We start from the raw sequence: 21,813 nt of genomic DNA on the forward strand, positions 1-21,813 counted from the left end.
GAGCCAGAGACGTGCCATTGCCACACCCTAGATTTCCAGTTCCCACAGTCCAGTGGACAAGCAGGGCGTGTCCGAGGTTATCCTTCGCCTGCCGGTTTTGATTGATGTGGAGTGTTGCTCAGCCATAGTTTTCTTTTTTTAAAATTTAATTTGTAAAAAACTCTAATAAAATATACATTAAATCTAACATCTTAACCATTTTTTCTTTAAAAAAAATTTATTTATTACCCTTGTGATCGCTTAAGTCCCTCTGCTCACGGATTGATGATGTCTTTGTTTAACCCTTTTGATGCCGCCCTCCTCAAAACCCTTTGATGCTTTTCAACTAACCTTTCATGCTTTTCAACTGCCCTAACCCACTGTTTGGATGAAGTCTCCTCTTCAGGGTAGAGACCTAAATCTTTTAAATCCACAGGCATCCTTTCTCAAGTCTTTATGAAGAAAAGACTTAACTAGGATTCAACAGGTCATAAGGAACTTTAGAGGGTAAGGGAATAATTTTGTCTAGGACAAAAACTGATACAGCAATGTTTGTCCTAAAATAAGTCATGGTTTAATAGGAAAAATTTGGAATAAACACAGGGCTTCAGCATGTGAAAAATAGTCTATGTAAGACATGATATTTGCAAAGGTGGATTTATCAACATTTTGTATGTGAACAAATTGGTCGAATTGAAAGGGAGTCTCTAATTAAAACAACAAAGTGGTCTGGGGGCCTTGGCTCAGGCCTGTAATTCTGCCACACTGGGAGGCAAAGTTGGCCGGATTGCTTCAACTTTAATTGAGACTAGCCTGAACACAACCAAGACCCCCATCTCTAACAAAAATAGAAACCCTGAGGCAAAAGGACCTCTTGAGCCTACGAGTTGGAGGTGCTGTGAACTATGATGCCACAGCACTCTACCCAGGGTAACAGCTTGAGATGCTGTCTCAAAGAAATTAAAAAAAAAAATTATTTATTTTTTTTTTTAGAGCCCAACTATAGCATTGTAACATCTCAACCATTTTTAAGTGTATAGTTCAGTAGTGTTAAGCACACATATATTTTTACAACTGTCAACAGCATCCATCTCCTGGAAGTGATTTTATCTTGCAAAACTGAGACTCTGTATCCCTCAAACAACACCCCATTCTTTCTTATCTCCAGCCCCTGGCAACCATCATTCTACTTTCTGTCACTATGAATCTGGTTCTTCCAGGTTACTCACTAAGTGAAATCATACAGCTTGTCTTCATGTGACTGACTTGTTTCAGTTAGCATAATGTTCTCATCTTTGATCCATTTTCATCCTGACAGTAGCATATGTTAGAATGTCCTTCCTTTTTAAGGCTAATACTCCTTTGTATGTATACCTGCTTTTGTCTATCTGTTCATTGAGAAATGGCATCATGGGTTGCTTCCACCTTTTGGCTATTGTAAATAATGCTGCATGAACAGGAGTGTGCAAATATCTCTACCAGAGTCTGATTTTTGTTCTTCTGGGTATATACACAAAAGTGGAATTGCTTGATCATACAGTAAGACTACATTTAAATTTTGAGGAACTCCCATATTGTTTGCCACAGCATCTATACCACTTTACATTTCTACCGACAGTCTACAAAGGTTCCAATTTTCCACATCCTTGTCAGCACTTACTATTTTTTGAGATGGAGGTCTCACAATGTGGTCCTGGGCTCAATGGATCCTCCTGCCTGAGCATCATTTCAGTAGGTGGGACTACAGTTATGCACCACCAGCTCTCAGCCTATTTAAAACTTTTTTGGGGGCTGTGCCTGTGGCTTAGGGGATAGGGCACTGGCCCCATATACCGCGGGTGGCAGGTTCGAACCTGGACCTGGCCAAACTGCAGCAAAAAAATAGCTGGGCGTTGTGGCGGGCGCCTGTAATCCCAGCTACTCAGGAGGCTGAGGTGCAAGAGAGTCACCTAAGTCCAAGAGCTGGAGGTTGCTGTGAGTTGTGATGCCACTGCACTCTACCTTGGGTGACAAAGTGAGACTCTGTCTCTAAAAAACAAAAAAACCCAAAAACTTCTTTTGATATTAGTCATACTAAGTGGTGCAAGTTGGAGTTGTTGTTATTTCCTACTTGCCTATTTTTTTCTGGTTTAATTCACCTAATAAAATGAAAATAAGTCTAACCATAACAACGATTTTTGTGTTGTTATTTTGGTTTATAAGAATTAACCTTGTCAATCTTATAAGTCAAATTTTGTTCTTTTTTTCATTGATTAATTTAATAATTATTTTTGGAGAGCCTTCTTCATTTCATTCACTGTTTAGTTTCTGTGAACACAGCAGAAAATAAGACACAAGGTCTCTGCCCTTAGGGAGCTTATATTCTAACAGAAAGAGTTCCTATTTTAATAAACGATTGAAGATATGTAGTGAGAGGTCAGAGAAACAGTGGGGAAAGAACTGGATTTTTCACTATTGTGTTTCCAGGAGCTGGCACAATGGAGACATTCAAGAACTTTTTTGTCAAGAGGAAGATGTGAAATGAGTTTAACAAAAATAATAAATAAGGATCACTGACCAAGAGGGAAAATAATTAATGCAGAGCCACAGAGGTAAAGAGGTTTCAGTCATTAATGCAAAACAAAAGAAAATATCCTCCCTGAGTAATCTCTTTCACTCATTTGGCTTTGACGTCCATCCAGGGATGCTGGATCTCAAATCCATCTCTGTAACCCAAATCCCTGTCATGAACCAAGGATATTTATATTTATTTGCTTATAGGATATTCCACAGGCATAACATACAGGAACAAATCTGACATGGTGTGAAAGTGATCTCGTCATCTGTGCTTTTAAACCTGCTTCTTTTCCTGTTTCAGGAAAAAGCATATTCATACAAGGCCTGACAATTAAATTCATGAACTCATTCTAGAAAAATTGCTACATACCTCATTGCTGAATATCACTATGGTCACTTATTAAGTACTCCCCTTGGGAAGCTATGCACCAATGCCAGCTCCTAGTCCACCCTTCAACCCTTCAAAACAATTATGGAACTCTTTTTCTGGAATGACCATCAGAGCCGTTGTCTTACAGCTGAAAAACATGCTCAACAGGGCAGACTAGTGGCTCAGACCTGTACTCCGAGCACTCTGGGAGACTGAGGTGGGAGGATCCCTTGAGCACAGGAGTTTGAGACTTGACTGAGCAAGACTGAGACCCCGCCTCTAATAAAAATAGAAAATTTAGCCAGGCATTGTGGTGGGTGCCTGTAGCTCCAGCCAAGGCAGGAGGATCACTTGAACCCAGGCATTTGAGGTTGCTATGAGCTAGGCTGTGGCCATGGCACTCTAGCCTGGCAACTCAAAAAAAAAAAACAAAAACAAAACAAAAACAGGTAATAACAATAATGAACACCACTCAGCAAGACACCACCACACGTTGACATAAACATAGCTATGAGACACTGATATCCCAAGGCGATGAAACCTTACCAAGCTGTTTGTATAGTATTGCCAACATAAGCCCACCGTGGAAAGTTCTTGAACTTAGTTGTCAGACCTCATACAATGACAACTCTGATGGTCATTCCAGAAAGAGTTTCAAAATTTCTTTGAAGGGTAGACTAGGTGCTGGTATTGGTACTTAGCTTCCCAAGGGAAGTATTTCCAAGGTGACTATTGTTCAGCAATGAGGTGTATAGTACTATTCCTAGGATGAGCTTGTGAACTTAATTGTCAGACTTTGTACCCTCAAACCTGAATCCTGGAAATCACCCTTTATTTTCCCTTTTTATTAGTCAAACTTAATCAGTTACCTACCCAATCTTTTTCTTTTTTTTTTGGTAGAAATAGAGTCTTACTTTATCACCCTCAGTAGAGTGCTGTATGTGGCGTCACACAGCTCACAGCAACTTTCAACTCCTGGGCTTAGGTGATTCTCTTGCCTCAGCCTCCTGAGTAGCTGGGACTACAGGCGCCCGCCACAATGCCCAGCTATTTTTTTGTTGCAGTTTGCCTGGGAACGGGTTCGAATCCACCACCCTTGGTATATGGGGCCAGTGCCCTACCCACTGATCCATAGGCACTGCCCACTTTCAAATCTTTATGACATACTTTCTTCTTTGCATTCTCACTGCTACTGAGTAGGTTGAGTGATCATCCTTTCTCACTCAGAAAAAGTAACAGTCTTCTAACTGTTGTTTTTTCCGCCATCTCTTCTCTAATAGCTCTCCCTCAAGGACTCCACAACCCCTGGGGCTCTTTCAGTGGAGGGTGACTATTCTTCTATGCCTCACCCACCTTAGGTTGACAACTAGACTGGTTATTTTAATTCCCTGAAGATGCTTCCAAGAAATTACTATTACATATTTGTTTAAAACCTCCACTTTAGGCCAGGAGTGGTGGCTCACACCTGTAATCCTAGCACTCTGGGAGGCCAAGGCAGGTGGATGGCTTGAGCTCAGGAGTCCAAGACCAGCCTGGGCAAGGGCGAGACCCCTTCTCTAAAACTTAGCTGGGTGTTGTGGCAGGTGCCTATAGTCCCAGCTACTTGGGAGGCTGAGGTAAGAGAATTGTTTGAGCGCAAGAGTTTGAGGTCCCTGTGAGCTATGATGTCATGGCATTCTATCAAGGGTGACAAAGTAAACAAACAAACAAAACTCTCCACTTTATTTCAAGTTTCTATCACTTACCTGATGAATCTTCCACTCTTCCTGACCTTCAAGATCCCAGGTATTCCCTTTTATTCATAGATTTTAGGCATTGCCTTGCGGTCTTTTTGATTACTTCTGTATTTTGCTATCATCTTTGGTGACATCTGTGTCCTTGTGGATAATTCATCTAATGTTCTAGTCTTCTTTGTCCTCTTCAGTTCTAGAGATATTTATCTTGGCCATTTAGGGCCATGCACTGGATCATTCACAAATAATTGTTCCTCATCAGAAATTTTAAGCTTTAATATCTAACTCTGATGCAGCCTTTGTTTAAATTTGTCTCAGTTTTGCAATTCTTTCTCCCACTACCATCTGTTTAAGCTCATCAAGGTCTTTAATTTCTTTTTCTTTTTTTTTTTCTAGAGACAGAGTCTCACTTTATGGCCCTTGGTAGAGTGCCATGGCATCACACAGCTCACAGCAACCTCCAACTCCTAGGCTTAAGCGATTCTCTTGCCTCAGCCTCCCGAGTAGCTGGGACTACAGGCGCCTGCCACAACGCCCAGCCATTTTTTGGTTGCAGTTCAGCCGGGGCTGGCTTTGAACCCGCCACCCTCGGTATATGGGGCCGGCACCCTACTGACTGAGCCACAGATGCCGTCCTAATTTCTTTATATATTCACATTCTCCCTGCCTATCATACTCTTTTCTCATGGTCTAATTTTCTTTCATGACAAAATTGGTCTCTTACGATTGGCAATCTAAACCATTGTCTCTCCAGCACCACAAATTCCTTTGCACTTTTCTTCTTAGGTCAAACATACCAGTAAACTGCAACCCTCCCCCAATTAATGATTCTAACATATTATGTTAATTAATTAATGTAAATTAATGGCTGTGTAGGACTCGGCCTTGAAAAACCATAGGCCCTCACAATTATGATGAAAGAAATCTCAACAAAATAAACACTGTTCAGTCTTCTTCTAAAAGGTGAGAAATATATGAAATTTCCCAAAGAAGAAAAATCTGGGACCAGATGGCTTCACATCAGAATTCTACCAAACCTTTAAAGAGTAACTAGTACCTATATTACATGTCCTTTTCCAAAACATAGAAAAAGAAGGAAGGCAGCACCTGTGGCTCAGTGAGTAGGGAACCAGCCCCATATACTGAGGGTGGCAGGTTTGAACCCAGCTCTGGCCAAACTGCAACAAAAAAATAGCCAGGCGTTGTGGCGGGCACCTTTAGTCCCAGCTTCTTGGGAGACTGAGGCAAGAGAATTGCCTAAGTACAAGAGCTGGAGGTTGCTGTGACCTGTGACACCACAGCACTCTATCAAGGGTGACAAAGTGAGACTCTGTCTCAAAAAAAAAAAAAAGAATGAAAGAAAAGAAAAAGAAGGAATACTTTCCAACACATTCTGCGAAGCAATTATCACCTTGATCCCCAAACCAGGAAAGAACCCAACAAAGAAAGAAAACTATAGACCAATATCATTAATGAATATCAATGCAAAAATATTCAAAAAGATCCTAGCAAACAGAATTAAATGACACATGAAAAAAATTATATACCATGATCAACTTGGTTTTATACCAAGGTTGGTTCAACATACGTAAATCTATAAATATAATACATCACATAAATGAAATAAAAAACAAAGACCATATGATTCTATGAATTGATGCAGAAAAAGTTTTTGATAATATCCAGCATCCTTTCATGATCAGAACACTTAAGAAAATAAGCTTAGGCGTGGATGTGGAGAAAAGGGCACACTTCTACACTGCTGGTGGGAATATACACTATACATTCCTTCTGGAAGGATGTTTGGAGAATACTTAGAGACCTAAAAATAGACCTGCCATTCGATCCTATAATTCCTTTACTAGGTTTATACCCGGAAGACCAAAAATCACAATATAACAAAGACATCTGTACCAGAATGTTTATTGCAGCCCAATTCATAATTGCTAAGTCATGGAAGAAACCCAAGTGCCCATCGCCCCACGAATGGACTAGCAAATTGTGGTACATGTATACCATGGAATATTATGCAGCCTTAAAGAAAGATGGAGACTTTACCTCTTTCATGTTTACATGGATGGAGCTGGAACATATTCTTCTTAGCAAAGTATCTCAGGAATGGAAGAAAAAGTATCCAATGTACTCAGCTCTACTATGAAGCCTGTGAAGCTAAATTATAGCTTTCACATGAAGGCTATAACCCAACTATAGCACAAGATTATGGGAAAAGGGCCAAGGAAGGGGAAGGGAGGGGGGAGGTCATGGTGGAGGGAGGGAAAATGGTGGGGGGCCGCACCTACTGTGCAATGGGTACAGGCAAAACTTACTAAATGCAGAATACAAATGCCTACATATAGTAACTAAGAAAATGCCATGAAGGCTACGTTGAACAGTTTGATGAGAATATTTCAGATTGTATATGAAACCAGCACATTGTACCCCTTGATTGCACTAATGTACACAGCTATGATTTAACAATAAAAATAAATTAAAAAATAAATAAATAAAAGAAAAGAAAATAAGCTTAGACAGGTGAGCGCCTGTAGCTCAAGTGACCAGGGCACCAACCACATACACTAGAGCTGGAGGGTTCGAATCCAGCCCAGGCCTGCCAAACAACAATGACAACTACAACAACAACAACAACAAGAAAATAGCTGGGTGTTGTGGCAGGTGCCTGTAGTCCTAGCTACTTGGGAGGCTGAGTCAAGAGAATCACTTAAGCCCAAGAGTTGGAGACTGCTATGAGCTGTGACACCCCAGCACTCTACTCAGGGTGACAGCTTGAGACTCTGTTGCAAAGAAAAGAAAAAAAAGAAAAGAAAATAGGCTTAGACGGGACATTTCTTTCTTTTCTTTTCTTTTTTTTTGTAGAGACAGGGTCTCACTTTATCGCCTACCGTACAGTGCCATGGCATCACAGCTCACAGAAACCTCCAGCTCTTGGGCTTAGGCGATTCTCTTGCCTCAGCCTCCCAAGTAGCTGGGACTAAAGGTGCCTGCCACAATGCCTGGCTATTTTTTTTTGTTGCAGTTTGGCCAGAGCTGGGTTCAAACCTGCCACCCTTGGTATATGGGGCTGGTGCCCTACTCACTGAACCACAGGTGCTGCCTTCCTTCTTTTTCTATGTTTTAGAAAAGGACATGTAATATAAGTACTAGTTACTCTTTAAAGGTTTGGTAGAATTCTGATGTGAAGCCATCTGGTCCCAGATTTTTCTTCTTTGGGAAATTTCATATATTTGATGCTATTTCAGTGCTTGGTGTAGGTCTATTCAAAATTTCTGATTCTTTCTGGTTCAGTCTAGGGAGGTGGCATGCTTCCTGGTATTGGTCCATTTCCTCCAGATTTTCACATTTCTGAGAATAGAGTTTTTTGTAGTAATCATTGAGGATTTTTTTTTTTTTTTTAATTTCTGAGGTGTCTGTTGTTATTTCTCCTTTATCATTTCTGATTGATGACATTAGAGATTTTACTTTTCTGTTTCTGGTTAGGTTATCCAAAGTTTTATCAATTTTGCTAATCTTTTCAAAGATTGAATGATTGAATGATTCTTTTGTTTTCAATTTCATTTAATTCTGCTCTAATTTTGGTTATTTCTTTTCTTCTGCTGGGTTTGGGGTTGGAATGTTTTTTCTTTTTTAGTTGCTTGAGATGACCCATTAAGTTGTTGACTTTCTTTCTTTCTGTTTTCTTGATGAAGGCTTCCAATGCTATAAATTTCCTTCTTAGGACTGCCTTTGCGGTGTCTTAATATTTAATAATTTGTGTCTTAATAATTTGTGTTTTAATAATTTGTGTCTTCATGTCATTTTGTTCTAAAAATTTGGTGATTTCCTTCTTAATCTTGTCTTTGCCCTGGCTATCATTCAGCATAAGGTTATTTACTTTCCATGAGTTAGTCTGAGTATGAAGATTCCTACTGCTGTTGTGTTCAACTTTTTTTTGCAGTTTTTTTGACCGAGGCTGGGTTTGAATCCACTACCTCTGGCATATGGGGCTGGCGTCCTGCTCCTTTGAGCCACAGGCACCACCCTCAACTTTTTTTTTTAATAAAAAAATTGTATTTACTTATAAGCATTCAGAATGTCAACAAAACAGCTGAAACTTTTTTTTTTCAATTACAGAGTGGTATTCAGTTAACAGAACAACAATTATTTCATATAAGCTGCATCAGAGACAACTGAAGATGAAAAAACTACCATCCTCATATATAACTAATTTGTGCTGTGCACTAACAAGAACCTGCTTTAAATTTCCATGCCAATTTACAACCCCCATAGTGTACCAGGCAAGGTTAGTGGCTATTGAAAATACCACCAGGACAGGGCTATCTAAAGACACATTTGGTAGTGTGTTAACTATACAAAAAAAGATACTGTACAGTTTAAAAACAAATCTTACACAGCCTTGCATTTCAATTTTTTTCTTTAAAAGGAGTGAGTTGTGTACAGGGAGTTAAATGCTTTATAGACAAGAAAAAAAAAACTGCACTAGAACCAACTTATTCATCATCATCATCTTCATCTTCCTCCTCCTCTTCATCCTCCTCATCTTCCTCCTCTTCCTTCTTTTTCTTGCTTTTTTCAGCCTTGACGACTCCCTTTTTTGCTGCATCAGGCTTTTCTTTAGGTCGGTATGCAGCAATATCCTTTTTGTATTTTTCCTTCAGCTTTGCAGCCTTCTTTTCATCAGGCTGCTTGTCATCCGCAGCAGTGTTACTCCACATCTCCCCCAGCTTCTTTGCAACTTCACCAGAGGATAGGCCAGGATGTTCTCCTTTGATTTTTGGGCGATACTCAGAACAGAACAAGAAAAAGGCCGAAGGAGTCCTCTTGGGTGCATTGGGATCCTTGAACTTCTTTTTTGTTTCCCCTTTAGGAGGGATGTAGGTTTTCATTTCTCTTTCATAATGGGCCTTGTCTGCCTTTGCCATATCTTCAAATTTTCCTTTCTCTTTAGTAGACATGGTCTTCCACCTCTCTGAGCACTTCTTAGAAAACTCTGAGAAGTTGACTGAAGCATCTGGGTGCTTCTTCTTGTGCTCCTTCCGACAAGTTTGCACAAAGAATGCATAGGATGACATTTTGCCTCTCGGCTTCTTAGGATCTCTTTTGCCCATGTTTAGTTATTTTTCCTCAGTAAGGCACAGAGTCACCCAGTGCCCGTCCAGCTCTCACTTGCCCCGGCACTGTCTCTATGGAGCTCAATGTACTGCAATGGCTGTGAGAGCTGAGTTCAACTTTTATTCTGTGATAGTCCAAGAAGATACAAGGAATGATTTCTATTCTTTTAAACTTGCTGAGGTTAAACTTGTGTCCTAAGATATGATCAATTTTGGAGGATGACCCATGAGCTGATGAGAAGAATGTGTATTCAGGGGCGGTGCCTGGGGCTCAAGCAGTAGGGTGCTGGCCCCATATACCAGAGGTGGTGGTTCAAACTCAGCCCCAGCCAAAACTAGAGGAAAAAGAAGAAGAAGAAAAAAAAAAGAACGCGTATTCAGTTTTAGTAGGATGAAATGTTCTGTAGATGCTTATTAAGTCTGTTTGTTCTAGCGTCAAGTTTAAAACCATTATTTCTTTGTTTAGTTTCTTCTTGGAGGATCTATCCAGAACTGCCAAAGTGGTGCTAAAATCTCCCACTATTATAGTGCAGGAAGATATCAAATTGTTCATATCTGTTAGGGTTTGTTTTATAAATTGAGGTGCATTTATGCACCTAATAGGGTGCATAAATGTTAATTATTGAAATCTTTTCATGTTGAGTGTTTCCCTTGACAAATATGTAGTGTCCATTCTTATCTTTCCTTATGTTTGTTGGTTTAAAAACTATTGTTATCTGCAAATAAAATTGCAACCCCTGCTTTCTTCTGATTTCCATCTGCCTATATTATAGATGGTCATCCCTTTGCCATGAATCTTTTTTTATTCTTTAAGGTAAAATGAGTTTCTTGTATACAACAGATATCTGGCTTGAGTTTTTGTATCCAGTCAGCCAACCTGTGCCTCTTTAGGGGACAATTTAAGCCATTTGCATTAATAATTGCCAAGACAGGGAAATATCCCAAGTGCCCATCGACCCCTGAACGGATTAACAAATTGTGGTATATGTACACCATGGAATGCTATGCAGCCATAAAAAGATGGAGACTTCACATCTTTTATGTTTACCTGAATGGAGCTGGAACATATTCTTCTTAGTAAAGTATCTCAAGAATGAAAGAAAAAGTATCCAATATGCTCAATACTACTGTGAAATTAATATATAATCACCTATGCATTCATACAAATGGTAAAACATAACTATAGTCCAGAAAGTAGGAGGGAAGAGGGGAGGGGAGGGAGGAGGCCAATAGGAAGGAGGGTATTTGAGGGGACCTCACCTAATGTGCATAATGCAATGGTACATTTCAAAACTATTAAGAAAAGAGTATAATTGTCGCACCACAACAAATAGTGAGGTGATGGATAAATTAATCAGTTCAATGTAAGCATTTCACATTGTATATCAAATTAGTATACTGAACCCCATAAATGCATCAATGTACACAGTTATGATTTAATAAAAAAAAATAAAATAAAATAACACACACTACAAATAATGCTAAGATGACTTGGTATCCACATTAGACATCAAGGCTACTCTAAAGGACAAGCTCCAGATGGGCCTAACTTATCCATGTGTCATGCACAGTGTTCAGAAACTCCACTGCACAAACCATAAGGCTCAGGAGGCAGGGATGTGTCTGTCTTCTTCACTCTCTGTCACCACCACATAGCACAGTGCTCTGGAAGATCTTGGGTGTGTCTTAAACTTCCGAGCAAAGAAATGAATAAGGAAATCCTTAGGGCAACTTAAGAATTTCCCTTCAATAAAAACAGATATCTCTCGGGCGGCGCCTGTGGCTCAAGGAGTAGGGCGCCGGTCCCATATGCCGGAGCTGGCGGGTTCAAACCCAGCCCCGGCCACAAAAAAACAAAAACAAACAAAAAAACCCCAGATATCTCTCTCATCCTATACTTCACTCAGGTGAATGGAACTCAGTGGGTTGCCATTTTTCATTCAGCCACCACTCTCAGGAGCAATACATTCTCAAAAGTTGCCACTAGCAGGCTAAGCTATTGGATACCTCATACCTCACCTAATGCCCCTTCTTCTGATTCTTTCCTGAACCCAGTTCCACAAGATACTTCATGTGTCTGTCCTAGGAGATCCCTGAACAATGGAACCAGCCCCCAATCCCACCTGCCAAGTCTGGCCAACCTAAGAATGGATGATGCTCAGAACCAAAAAAGAACCTCCCTTCTGACACTTTCTAACTGCATGTCTGATGCAGGCTCAGGAAGTACATGAAAGTCAGAACAAGATCTTTAGGACTGTATCTGAACAAATGAGGCTGCTTATGGCAGATTGAAAAGGCAACGCGGTGCCCTTTTTCTGGGTATCACATAATTTCTGACATGGCAGATTTGGAAGGGGCCCCGATGATAGAGCAGACATTGGAAAGCCCTCTTGAAATGTAATAAAACATCAGCACTGAGCAAGTGTGGTTCATCTTGCATTCTTTTAAGTGCTGGTGTGCAGAGAAGAACAGAGAATTAGCTCCCATCAGTCAGAGCTACACATAGCTTTTCTGTAGCTGGTTGAAACCATCTTTAAAGTGACCTTAGGGCTTCTATATTCAATAACCAGGCAAGAATACAACTGAGTCTGCAAGATGCTCCAACACCAGTTCTCTTTGATGCACCTGCTCAGGCCTTGTTGGTTCTAATCTTGAATGCTTCAGAGTCACTGCTGCCCCATGCCTATTTCCACATTATACCACTACAATAACATGGTGACCAGCCACAGGTCTATAAAGCACTTCTTGCTACTCAGCTGAACAGTCTGAACCCATGGGCTGAGGCAAGTCATTGAAGCTTGTTGAACCTCACTGTTCTTGTCTATGAAATGAGAATTTTGCCTCTGTTTGGGGAGTGGCTCTAAGGATTAAGGTGTTTGCTTGTGCTTTTGTTTTGTTTGTTTTTCTGAGACAGAGTCTTACTCTGTCATCCCAGGTTCAGTACAGTGGCATCATCACAGCTCACAGCAACCCCAAACTCCTGGGCTCAAGTGATCCTTCCACCTTAGCCTCGGAAGTAGCTGGGACTACTGGGGCTTGCTACAATTTCCAGTTAGTTTCTTCTATTTCTGGAAGAGAAGGGGTCCCACTCTTGCTCATGTTAGTCTCCACTCCTGAGCTCAAGAGACTCTCCTGCCTGGGCTGCCCAGTTTGAGCCTTGGTGCCTGGCCAGGATTAAGTTTTTTAAAGGGGTGAACAACCTCTCCCAGGGACTTGCTTGGTCCTCAGCAGGTATTTCAAAATTATTAATTCCCTGTGTGCCAGAATTAAAATAAGGAAACCCTGAACTTCATTTTTTACTGTTGCCTTTCAATGTCAATGCACACAGGAAATGGCCCTGAAAGGCAGCACTTCACCAGCCGGAAACTCATACCCTTAGTGCAGACCCTACATGTGAGTTCCCTCCCCCATGCCAACCATGTAGCTACCATTAGGCAGTGTTGGCCTGGCTCGGTGCCACCTCCACATCTGAGTATGCCATGCTCAAGCTGAACAGGCCCAAGCCTGGCCACGGAGGAGGATGCCTATCCAGACACTTCCCTAGTCAGTGTCAGCGCCCTGCTGTAACTCTGGAGGCAGCGGCCCCAGTAAGGGAGAGGAGGAGCTTCAGCAGCTGCAGCACCAGTGCGCTCCAGTCCATTAGGGTCACTGCTACTGCTGCCCCTCCTGCTGACACTGCACATGGCCAGTCCCACCTATCCCCATGGACCCTGGGGCTGCAGTACTTGATGAAGTCAAGGGGTAAATGTACAACATCAGCCCCCAGTCTCTCTCTTACCTGGGGCGGGGGGGAGGGACATACCTTCCTGCCCCCCAGTTTCTTTCCTCCTACCTGCAGTGGGGGGGAGACACACCTTCCTGTTCCCCAGCTTCTCTCCTTGATAGGAGAGACTGAGGGAGGTGACTAGGTGGGGAGTAGGAACCAAGTTATCATCTGAGGCCTGATCCCCAGTCAGAACAGAGAGTGAGGAGCCCCTAGTGACCCTACACTGACCTGGGCTCACTGGGCCCATTATCATGTAATTAAACTTATAAATTTCAACCTTGTGTGTTCTTCTGGAAGCTTTAGGGGGAGGAACCATGCACTTTAAGAAGTTTTGTTACAGAACCCTAATCTGTCCGTCACCCCACAGGCAGGAGGCAATAGCCAGTCCTGCCTGGGAAAGGACGGGGCAACCAGACAGCTTAACCTGCCTATGAACAGTTTCTGTTCAGACTTCATGTCTCTTCTGCACTCACAGAGAGGGCCCGTCTCACTCTGGCCAGGTGTTTTCCTTAGGGCTTGTGCTTTTCTTCTATAGTAAATGTATATTGATGTGATTATTTTGTATTAGTGATCACTCCATCGTCACCTGGGCGTCAGTGCTCATTCTTGGCACTGGGAGCTAAGATCCAGGGAACACCCTCCCGCAGAGGGTCTGCAGAGGGACCTGACAATTACTAAAACCAGACCATAGAAACCAAAACCCCATGGAAGCCATCGACTGGGAGGCTAGAGCAGATCAAAGAAGCAATGGAAATAAAGCAACCAAGACAGTTGAAGAATAATTTTATTTAGGAGGGAAAAAGCAGGCAAAAAAAAAAAAAAAAACAGGGACAGAAAGCAGGACATAATTCCATGTGTTAGTTCTTGTCCTCTGGAAAGCAGAAACCACAATGGATTTCTGCAAGGATTTCATTCATTAAGCACATATGTGGGAGAAAAGCAGAGGGGTTGCCAGACTCCAACACACATGCCCCTAGTGACAGTGATACTGAAATTTTGTCTTCAGTAGGTCCTTGGTCTCAGTGATTCAAAGAATGATACAGACCACAGATCAGTGGTAAGACAGGATTTATTTCACAGAAAAGGGTACAGAAGAAAAAACACCAAAGCTCCTGGCAGAGAAAAAAACCTGAGTGGGAAGAAAGCGCTCTCTCTGTCTCTCTCTCTCTCTCTGGGTTCTTTGTCCAGGGGTGTATATATACATGTGCATGGGTCCTCTATAGTTACAGTTGGCCAGGACTCTCCGTAACAAATGAATGGATGCAATCCCTTTGGTTCCCAGGCCTAGGAAACCTACATGAAATTGATTGGGCCTGGGAAATGGGGATTCCCTGTTCAGCTGCAAGTGTAAGAGGAGGGAGACACTAAGGCTCTGGTGTCTCCCCAACAGTTGTTTGGACCCTCTGGCTACTGGAGCCTCCTGTACATCCCACCCCCCTTACTCGCCACTGGTTCCTCTGCCGGCTGCCCGGGCACCAGCACAGCCAGGGAGGTGGCGGCAGGTTGCCCTGTATCGATTCTCCCTCTTCAAGTAGAAACTCTAACTGCTGTTAGGGAAAAAGGACAAAGACTCAATCTAACTGCTTTGTGCTAAATCTGGGTGATGATAGAAGGGGGAAGTTAGGGTTTCTCTGGAGGGAGAGTGATCCAGGGGTCTGCAATAGCATCAGCTCTTGGACTGGAAACATCTTTACTGTGTGTGGCTTGAGACATTGTTTCTGGAAGACACAAACCTGATTTGCATATTAAAAGGCAAGAGTAGAACAGTGAGATGAAGGGGTAAATTACAGTGTCAGTGGTGTCATGTTGTAAAAACAAAGTCAGTGATATTAAAAGAAAATTATATTAACACTTTCCTTGCTGTCTTCTAAATAATAACTTCAAATTTTCTTAGGCTCACAAGCAGATGGATTGTGGTTGGTTCTCTTCATGGTCTGCTTCTGTAGGAGACGGTGGGTTCCAGGATTTTACTCATGAGTGAACGATGTGTCCAGGAATCTATTCCCATAACTTTAACAGCTGTAGAAGAAGACAAGATAACAGAAAAGGGAACTTCCCAAGTTAGGGTTAGAAGAAGGTGAATGGGAGTGAAGAGTTTTGAGTGTAACCTAGATCTCTAAGAGAGAAAAGCTCTTTTAGTGTTTAATGTGAAAATGTAGTTGGGAGGTTTTTAAGGATTTGTTGAAATTTAGCTAAAGAAGTAATATGTTTGACTTTCTGTGGTTTCTTGATGTAATAATAAATCGTAAATGTTCTTTGATTTTTATCATTCATTTTCTTTTCTTTCTTTTTTTTTACCTTCCCACAGGATTGGGGCCTCCAAGAGCAGTATAGATGTTATTTTATGCCCAGGGCTTTAGAGATTCCCTGTGTAACAGCTGCTTTGAAGGCTGGTGCATTATCACTTTGTAACTCCGGGGGAGTCCAAACTGGGGATAATCTCATGTACTAAAGCCTTTACAACTTCCTGGGCCTTTTCTGTCCTGCAACGGAAGGCTTCAACCCAAATTAGTAAAAGTATCCACGAATACCAGTAAATATTTTACACCATATCCCTTAGGGAGATGATGAAATCCATTTGCCAATCTTCACCTGGATAATTACCTGTTTTTGTATACTTGGAGGAGCTAGGTGGTGATTTGAAGGATTGTTTCTCTGATATACCTCATGAGTCCTTGTTATCTGTTTTATGATTTTAAATATGTTTTTTTTCATTAAAGAGAGCTTTAGCCAATTGATAGGTACTTTCAGTGTCAAAACGAAAAGACTGATGTAAAGTTTTAAGTATTTTCTATTGGCTTGTAGTGAGTAATAACAAAAGTCCACTTCTATTTTGTAGCTAGCAGATGGAATTAGTTAATAGTCTCTGGATAAAGCCCATTCCTTTTCTTATTGGATGTATTGAGGTGCATGATTCTCAAGTGATCACTCCAAATGGGGTGCCATAAGGGGAATTTTTTCCCTCTTGTGCTGCCATTTTATCTCTTTATCAGTAAGTTGGTTACCTTCAGAAATATCATCTAAGGTTTTTTGGTGTCCCTTACGATGTATAACTGCTCCTCCTTGGGGAACATGAACAGCTTGTAACAACCTGTCTATTTCATGATGATATTTTATGGGGTAGCCATTGGTTAGGTATTGTTTTTCCCTCCAAATGCCAGCATGGGCATGTAAAATGAGGAAGGAATATTTTGACTCAGCATATATACTGACACATTTGTTTCTCCCAGTTGCTAAAGTCTGGGTTAAAGCTGGGTTAAAGCTATTAGCTCAGCTAATTGCAAACTGGTTTCTGAGGGGAGAGGCCCACTCTCAATTACAGTATACTGAATAACAACAGTATAGCCTGTTTTGAGAGTTCCTTATTCTATGAAAGAACTTCCATCTGTGTACAAAACCATGTCTGGATTAGGCATTGTTTTTGATTGGGATAGATGGTAGTTTTTTTTTGGTGGGGGGGACAGAGTCTTAGTTTGTCGCCCTCGGTAGAGTGCCATGGCATCACAGCTCACAGCAACCTCCAGCTCTTGGGCTGAGCCTATTTCTCTTGTCTCAGCCTCCCGAGTAGCTGGGACTATAGGCACCCACCACAAAGCCCGGCTATTTTTTGGTTGCATTTTGGCTGGGGCTGGGTTCAAACCTGCCACCCTTGGTATATGGGGCCAGCACCCTACTAACTGAGCCACAGGCGCCGCACAAGATGGTGGTATTTTTAAACTTAATTTTGACTGGTTGAGTATATCTTGCTCTTCCCACCTGTCCCTTGGTAGCCCATACTTCTGGGTCAATTTCTGTCTTTAAGGGAAGATTTAGTATAAGTTCTTGTCCCATATTCATATAAATGGTTGTTCCTGCTGTAGTTAGTATGTCCCTCCCAAAAAGGGGAGCAGGACCTTCAGGCATGATTAGGAAGGTATGAGAGAACAGCAAGTCACCCCAATTGCAGTTTAAAGGGTGAGAGAAAAATTTGGTAACCAGCTTTCCAGACAGCCCCATATAGTTACAGATTTGGGGAATAGAAGACCAGGGTTAGAGAGGAGTACAGAAAAGGTTGCTTCAGTGTCCAGAGGAAACTCTGTCTCCTGGCCCTCCACTATGAGGCAAACCAGGGCTCTTGAGGGGTTATGACACAAGCTAGAACCATGAGAATCTGTCCAGGCATCATCAGTCCAGTTTGGGCCCTGATGGGATCACTGTCCCAGGAGGTCTTTGTCTCTAAGGACAGGCTACCCTCCAGTATCACTCTTGCATTCTGGACAAGGGCCAGGTGGCTTGCCCAGCTGGTGCTGCTGCTGGGGCAATCTCTCTTGAAGTGGCCACATTGGAAGCACTTGTTCTTAGCTCCTCTGGCTTGCCTCTGCCCCTGAATGGTGCCCGTTTGTCAGAGTGCCATTACTACAGCTGGCATTCTTTTTCTATCCCTTCTCTCTTTTTCCTGATCTCAGTTATAAAAGACCACTGTGGCCATTTTAAGAAGATTCTCCAGGTTATGATCTGGGCCTAGGGACAATTTCTGGAGTTTTTTTTTTTTTAAATGTCTGGGCCCACCCGAGTGATAAATTTATCTATTAAAGTAATTTGAACCTCTAAGGAGTCAGGTATCAACTGAATGTGTTTTCTCATCACCTCCCTAAGCCACTCAAGAAAGGCTGAGGAACTCTCATTTTGCTCCTGGTAAATAGTAGACAACTTATAATTCATAGGCTTTTTCTTGGATCAATGTAAACCTTCCAGGATACATGATAGAAAATGTTTGTGCCACCAGTCACCTTGTCTCAGGGCCCCATTTAGTATCCTCAAACAGAACTGCCTGCCTTCCCATGGGGTATCTGTCCCTTTCCTCAGAAGACATATTGCTATCAGTATTGGACATGAACCACAAATCACCCTACTTTCCAGCTTCATCTAAGACTTCATTTTTCTCATTAAAAGTTAAAGTTTGATCTAGTAGTAGCATTATTATATCACTCCAAGAGATGTCAAAGCTTTGTCCTAACCCTTGGAGAACATCTGTGTACCTATCAGGATCATTAGAAAATTTTCCTAAATCTACCAAAATTTGTTTTAAATCTGCCAGAGAAAATGGAATGTATACTCCTGCACTTCCCCTCTCACCACCCACAGTCTCAACCAAGTGACATAAAGAAGGATACAGGTGCCTTCTGGGGGCCCCAATAGGACCAGAAGAAACTCTTGGAACAGCCTCTTTCCTGGGGTTTCAAAATGCACAGAGGAAGGTGCAGGAGAACTAGATGGCAGGTTTGAACTAGGTGGTGATTGTGTCTCTCTCGGGAATCCCTGGCCATTTGGGGAAGTTACTATAGCTAGGAGAGCTGAATCTATCTGACAGGTTTTATATAGTTGGGGGTTGTCCCTAAGGAAAAATAAAGCTTGCACATATGTAATTCAGATCATTTCCTTTCTTGTTTACCATAATTTGGAGTACCTCCTAGTAGTTATTCACCATTGGAGAATTGATACGAAGGCCAGGTCTGGGTGCAGAAGAAAACCATACATTCTTTTTTCAGCTTCTGGGGATCAAACATGTCCCAACATAGCCCAGTGGGGTGTTCCAGCAGCAAAGACCAAAAAGTCAGGTTTCTGGGAGCCTGGTCCCACCCGATGACAGTTCTCTTGGCAAGAGAACATGTTACCTGGGTGTTCTCTTAGCGCAGTGGTTCTCAACCTTCCTAATCCCGTGACCCTTTAATACAGTTCCTCATGTTGTGGAGACCCCCAACCATAAAATTATTTTGGTTGCTACTTCAGTAAAGAGAGGAGTGGGAAAGAACAAATGTCTAGCATCTTAATACAGAGTCCCACTCGGTATTCCTGGGTTGTCAAAGCATCCTCTGATCAACCCAAGAAACCTCCTGGCCAAACAAAAGGAAGCATCCTTCCAATGCTTGGGGAAGAATCCCTGAGGAGAGTGGCCTCCTCAGCCCCTACACTTGTCTGATTTAGCCACAATTACCAATGTAGTACTTTGTATCCACTGGCTTTCCTGTGCTTATTACTTGCTGGCAGCACAGCTGTGAGAAATGAGCTATCAGGGAGTCTGGTCCCACCTGATGCAATTTCTGCCCCTTTTTGCACCTGTCCCAGAGTATCAATCAAAGTGGGAAAGAGCCCCGCCCTAGAGAAACTGGCTTTGTGGTGCTTGCACATTTAACCTTTTATAATTTCTACAAGTTTTTCCAAATCCCCAGTAACAAAGGAAAACAGGCTTTCTTCACGAGCAGGTCTTAAATGCTATGTTTTCCAACCTCCCTTTCTTTCCCCAAAGTTAACAAATCAGGGTTGAGAGACATTTTGAAACTTTTGCATTAGAATTAATTACAACCAACCACAGTCTTAATCCCTGGCCATTCTTGCCTTGGGGAGTTGCCCTGGACTTCCCTGCACAGGCCTCTGGTTGCCCAGAGATGTCATGTAGGGGAGTCATTTTGCCCTTTGTTTGGAGATGACTTCTAGGCCTCTGTTAGCCTGGTTAAACTTTTTTTCTCCAATACACAAAAAGCCAGTTGAATTTAATTTTGCAATGAAAAGCAATAAAAAGAACCTTACAACACACCTCCGACACTTGAAGCACACTTAAAACATCTGACAAATACCAGAATAAAGCAGTACAAACCTAACTAAATACATAATGCAATCCTTTACCAACATTCAAACAAAGTAGAAAAACTGCAAGGAGAGAGAGAAAAGCAGCAGGGGTCTACAGAGATAAGTAGAAAAAGTTTGGGACTATGGAAGAGAAGATAGGAAAAAGGCTGGGAGAGCATGCTTTTTCAGAAGGCTCTCCAGTGTCCTGGGGTCAGAACCATTGCTGGGGACCCCAGGACCTCTGGGTGCTACTTCTCTGATTGGCTTTCAACCAGAGAAAAGGAGTGAATACAGAACAGTTTCAAAAGCCTTCTAACATTGCCTTTGGCTCCTTTCTGGAGCCAAGGGGAATTAGGAAGTTCGTTCCCCAACAGCCTTTTGCTTGTGATCTGGTGGTCAGCAGCTGCACTATACACATTTACCAGCTGATGGGCATCAAAAGTATTAGTCTCCATTATTATAGAGAAAAGTAGGATAGAGGTAAGTGCTCCCATTGCTTACCACAGATTTTCTATCCTGACTGGGCCCCCCAAATATGATAGCAGAATTTCATCTTCAGTAGGTCCTTGGTCTCAGTGATTCAAAGAATGAATCCATGGACCACAGAACAGTGGTAAGACAGGATTTATTTTATAGAAAAGAGTATGGAGAAAGAAACACCAAAGCTGTGGGCAGAGAGAAAAACCCAAGTGGGAAGAAGGCGTTCTTTCTCTCTGTCTCTCTGGGTTCTTTGTCCAGGGGTATATTTATGGTTGCCTGGGTCCTCTGTAGTTGCATTTAGGTAACAAATGAATGGAAATAATCCCTTTGGTTCCCAGGTCTAAGAAACCTATGTGAAATTGACCAGGCCTAGGAAACTTACATGAAATTGAGGAGGCCTGGGAACAGGGAGTTCCCTGTTCAGCTGCAGGTACAAGGGGAGGAAGACACTAAGGTGCTGGTGTCTCCCCAGCAGTTGTCTGGCCCCACCCTCCAGCCTGTTTTCTCTGCTGGCTGTGGCCACACCAACACACCCAGAGCAGAGATGGCAGGTCCACCTCTCAGCTCCAGAACTGGCTGGGGCACCACCTGCCCTGTATCAATGGGAGAATGAGGGAAGCTATGTGGAAGACTTCCAAGCTGCCTTGTGGTCTAAAGGGGGAGAGTGGTCCACAAGGGAGGGACCAGCTGCTGTGAGAAGCAGGTCTCCCAGGTACTCCTCATTGCCTCCACTTCCATGAATCCGCATTTTGTAGCAGCATGGCAGCTTCTTGCTCCAGTTTGCATACACAGTGGCCTGTTGTAGTGGTGTCACTGTGATCTACGCTCACAATTCCAGCTCTGTAAGACCAGACTGGGAGGGCACCTCAAAGTCATAAGTTCCTTATCAGCCTGAGCAAAAGCAAGACCCAAACTCCATTAAATATTATAGAAAATCATAAGAATGTTGCAGTGGGGACCTTACCAGTATGACCTTTCCAAAGGCTTAAGCTAGAAGACATCCTAGACTAGGGGCCAAAGGCCTCTTTGAGCCATACCAATGCCATGGCACCCCAATCCAGGTCTCCAGGTGAGGCTCTGTCCCATAAATAGAATATACAATGAAATAGAATAAAAGAGATCAGAAAATATAATAATAAATACATAAAGATAACTTAAAATAAAATTATGTAAGATGTTAAAATACAGGATATATTA

Source organism: Nycticebus coucang, chromosome 5 (assembly GCF_027406575.1).
Source record: "Nycticebus coucang isolate mNycCou1 chromosome 5, mNycCou1.pri, whole genome shotgun sequence".
Lineage (NCBI taxonomy): Eukaryota > Metazoa > Chordata > Mammalia > Primates > Lorisidae > Nycticebus > Nycticebus coucang.